The following is a 4,516-nucleotide window of genomic DNA, read 5'->3' as shown; positions in this document are numbered from 1 at the left end:
AGAAGGCAGAAGGGGAAGAGCAAGGAAAGAGAGTGGAGACATCAAAAGAGTATAAAACTAGTGACAGGCATGGGTGCACATTTCTAGGGACAGCGGAGGGAAAGGGCTTTTAAGGCCAGAGATACCCAACATTTAATTGGAAGATATTGCTGGATTAATCAGTCTTATGTTTGAAAGTGGCACAAATCCAGTTCCAAGAAGCTTAAATAAAAAAGGGATCTTAGTGGGTCACAAAATTTGGAAAGATACTAGGTGAGTTTGTAGCAACTAAGAAAGATTTACAGAAACCAGTGTTGCAGGGGCTGAAAATAGAAACCTGGGTTAACAGTGCCAGATCTCTCGCTCTCTTCTTCCCTCATTCCCTTCTTTTTCAGCTTTGCTCATCTCTGTTTGACTTCATTCTTTTCTGCAGCAGGCAGGACTTGGCTATGTGGCAAGAAACATGGTTGCTGAGCAACCATAAAGAAAGAGCTTTTAGGGGGCCTGTAGGGGTTCCAGTGTGCGTGTAACAATTCCAGGGACATGTTCTAATTAGACTTGCTTGGATTCCATGTTCATCCCTTGCACCAATCATCAGCGCCAGTGAAATAGGGCGCTACAATCAACTGACACAGGTCATGTGACTACATTTTTGCCTGTGATGGGGGAAGGGTCTATTATCAGAAAAATAGAAATGCTTTCTGGGAAGATAAAAATAATAGCTGACTCTGTGTTGCTTTAGTGTAAACCAATCTTTCTTCCAAAAACCTTTCTTTTTTAAAGATTTCAGTTTTTTAAAGTAATCTCTACACCCACCGTGGGGCTCGAACCAAGAGTCACATGCTTGATGACTGCCAGCCAGGTGTCCCCAAAAAGCTTTCTTACAATCAGAATGTTGTATCCATGCAACACTTTTGTGTAAATGGGGCTTTGTAGGCAGAAATTTGGGGGATGATCTGAATCTTCCCTGGGTTTGAGGTAGTAAGGAATAGGGAAATACACACTGGCAGTCAAATGATACATAAACTCAGCTAATTTAGCAGGAACAGAAATTTGGAGTCAAAGGTGACTATGAGAATAAGGCAATAGAAGAGGGCATTGCACTGACAAAGGATGTAGGATGGGGGTTTGAGCCCATTTTCATATCCCTGTGACCTAGATTGGGGCAGATTAACATTATTGACTATTTTTAGGTTCTTCAAAGATTCCCCTACTGACAATCTTTAACTGTAATTCCCCCAATGTAGGTGATGCTTCTTATCTGATTGGCTGGTTTTAACTTCTACTTTCAGGACTGAGCTTCCTAAAGTTGGTCATGAGGGGACCTCTACGGAGTGAGGAGCTTTCAAATTGGCTCCAGATCGGCTCCACCGAAAGCCTACATCTGGTCTGGGGAAACACTCCTGCATTTGTCCCACCATCTCTGGATGGTCAGTCCTCTGCTCTGTGGCCGTAGGTCCATCTATCCACAGCCTCTCTTCATGGGCCTTACAAACCCCAAACTCCAGAGGACACATCATGTCACTCCTAATGATCTGCTGCTTACGGTTCTGTTGGAGCCTGTCCAACTGCCTGAAGTGAGGGGATGTGCCCTGCCCCATGCTGGGTAGAACACAATATTCCCATAACCCTCTGCAGAGAAATTCTCTCCTTCCTTTCGCTTCAACTTCAACTCCTGGTAGAGGTGAAGGGTTCAGGGCTGCAAAGCCAGCTTTTTCTCATCTTTGTAGATTCCTGAAAATGGGGGTCAGCTCTGTAATGTGGGGAGAGCTTAGCATCTATTGATTTGTTTATGGTTTTTGGAGAATTAGCCCCAATTTAAAAGGAGGGAATCTCACTTTAGGCTCCTTTTCCACATATGTTACCCCACAGAAACCCCACGGATATTGGGCTCAAACCTCCATCCTACATCCTTTGTCAGTGCAATGCCTTCTTCTATTACCTTGTTCTCATAGTCACCTTTGGCTCCAAATTTCTGCTTCTGCTAAATTAGCTGAGTTTATGGATCAACACTAGGTATATTGGTCCCATATTACAGATGAGGAGATGGGTTTAGTGAGGTTACGTGACTTTTCCAAAATCATACAGAGAGTAAGTGACAGGATAGAGTCCTCCACCCCAGGACCCTGAGACCATGACCAGATTTTTCTGACTCCAAACTTTATGCTCTTTTCTGCTTTAAAAACTGATTACCAGCGAGACCTCGAGTCTTGCCATTAATGTTCGGGTTTGGGCATGAGGAGCCTTGGTCAAGGGCTGGCGCCTCTGACTGGTCATTGTGTCCTTAGCCCACTCACTTCTGTGTCCGTGCTTTCCTTTGTGTAAGCTGTGGAACATGACAGTAGTATGGAAATACGTCTCTTTTTATTGTTTCCTTACAGAACTGTGCTGGTGCCAATGTTTGGGGCTGGGTGTAGGGAAAGAATGAACTAGAACGGATGGAACCTGCACTACTGCGTGCCCGTCACTCTGTGATAGGTTTTTACGGCCCGGGTTTAATCAGGATTGACCAACACCCAGGGGCAACGGGTAAGCACGGCCGGCTGCCCACCTGCAGGACGCAGGCGGCTGGGCCTTGAGGACGCGGGCTTAGCAGCCCACGCGGTCCCACAGCCACCGAGGGCCCGCCCGGGAGGCCCCACGGCACAGTCCGAGCTCTTTCCAGCTCGTGCAGCGACCGCTTCAGAAGGAAAGTTCTTCTCAGATGTAGGTACGCTGAGGTTGTTTGGAAAAAGGTAAACAAGGCTCATAAGTTTCGTTTTTACGGTTCCTCTTTCAAAGGAGCCCCGTTTCGCTCCTCTGTCTTTCTCATGCCTCTGGGGGACCCGCAGGAGTTCAGTTATGAGCCTCAAGATCATACGCTCAGGCTCCCATTTCCTCTCCCTGTGGTAGCACCCCGTAACCAGGACACAAGAGTACTGAGAGTAGCACCCAAGACCAAAGAAGGGGGGAAGGGGGACAGGCCAGAAGGAGGGGGGGGAGAAGGCAAGAAAGGGAGACAGAGAGAAGGCAGGAAGGAAGGGGGGGAGAGAGAGAGAGAGAAGAAAGAAGAAAGAAAGAAAAAGAAAGAAAGAAAAAAGAAAGAAAGAAAGAAAGAAAGAAAGAAAGAAAGAAAGAAAGAAAAGAAAGAAAGAAAAGAAAGAAAGAGAAAGAGAGAGAGATCCCTGGGTGGCTCAGTGGTTTAGTGCCTGCCTTCAGCCCAGGGCGTGATCCTGGGGTCTCAGGATCCAGTCCCATGTCGGGGTCCCTGTGGGGAGCCTGCTTCTCCCTCTGCCTGTGCTCTGCCTCTCTCTCTCTCTGTCTCTCATAGAAGAAAAGAAAGAAAAAAAGAAAGAAAGAAAGAAAGAAAGAAAGAAAGAAAGAAAGAAAGAAAGAAAGAAAGAAAGAAAGAAGGAAGGAAGGAAGAAAGGAAGGAAGAAAAAGGAAGAGAGAGGAGCGAGATGGGGCAGGGAGGGAGGAGGCCTTCAGCGGGCTCCCTCCAGCTCGCATCTGCAGAGTTGATCAGATCAGAAGGCTCGAAGCCCCGGAAAGTTTGCAAATTTAGGCATCATCTGTGGCCCTCAACAGCTCCAGACATCAAAGGGCCCCAAGTCCCCAGCCGTTGGCCCAACCCCAGGACTGCGGTGGAAGGTGAGCCTCACCGTTACCTGTGGAAAAACCAAGGACAAACAGGAAGGATTAAAGCAGGAAATGACTCACAAACCCCAGCAGGCGCTGCTGCCCTCCCTCCTCTGATCCCCCTCAGACGGATGGACGGGTTTCCATTGCTTTGCTTATAGGATTTTCCCCTCAATGATGACGCGCTGTCCCTACTCCCTCCCAGGAGGGCTCAGTGTTCCCAAAGCCGCCTCCCTGCCCTCCTGCTCCCATTTGCTCCGCCGCCCCCCTCGGGCCAACTCAAGGCTCCGTCCATGTCCACGAGCAGGACTAGGAAACAGCAGGTGCAGACTGTATGCACGGTGCGATTGAACGGAGAGGTGAGGGCACTCGGGCTCCTGGCTTCCAGGGCTTCCAGGGCCTCCAGGAGCTCCCCGGACGCCCTGTCTTTTGGGCTCAGCCCTTGGCCCCAGGCCCGCTCAGAACAGGGGACTTGGGTGCTGCGGAGTTTAAACTGGTCTGCGGACAGAACAGGTGGTTTCGGTTGTCCCAAGGGGGAGGGGGGGGGACGCCGGGAGGTTCCACAAGCTCCTCTGCAACAACAACAACAAACACCCCCAAACCCGGTTGGCAGCACTCGCCTGAGTTTGCAGAGCTGTGCACCATTATAAAGTATTTCCATTATATGGGAGCAACAAAGGAAATCATCTCAGGGGCGCAGGCTGCTGGCTGTACTAGGATTGGGAAGTGAGGTGTTTTGAGTACCTGTTACCTTTCTAAAAATTACCATATTTAAACCTACGCTCACGTAATTTACTTTTTAACAATGGCTGTGTTTAGCATCAGGTTTGCAAAATTCCTGAAATTCTAACGGTTGACTTGGTTGACTTCCGTGCTGGTGGGCCCTGGAGGCTGAGGGGGTGGGGGTGAGAGGACAAGT

General features: G+C 48.8%; 1 long non-coding RNA gene across 1 annotated transcript; it reads left to right on the top strand.

Annotated features, from left to right (window-relative positions):
- Positions 1-205: 205 nt before the first annotated feature.
- Positions 206-2,922, top strand: LOC119868072. The gene is made up of 3 exons (XR_005385821.1): positions 206-614; positions 1,272-1,556; positions 2,361-2,922. It is a non-coding gene; the product is annotated as an uncharacterized LOC119868072 (long non-coding RNA).
- The last annotated feature ends 1,594 nt before the right edge of the window (positions 2,923-4,516 follow it).

The sequence above is a fragment of the Canis lupus genome, chromosome 38 (assembly GCF_011100685.1).
Source record: "Canis lupus familiaris isolate Mischka breed German Shepherd chromosome 38, alternate assembly UU_Cfam_GSD_1.0, whole genome shotgun sequence".
NCBI lineage: Eukaryota > Metazoa > Chordata > Mammalia > Carnivora > Canidae > Canis > Canis lupus.
Note: the sequence above shows the minus strand (reverse complement) of the source record. Positions and strands in the feature narration are given on the sequence as shown.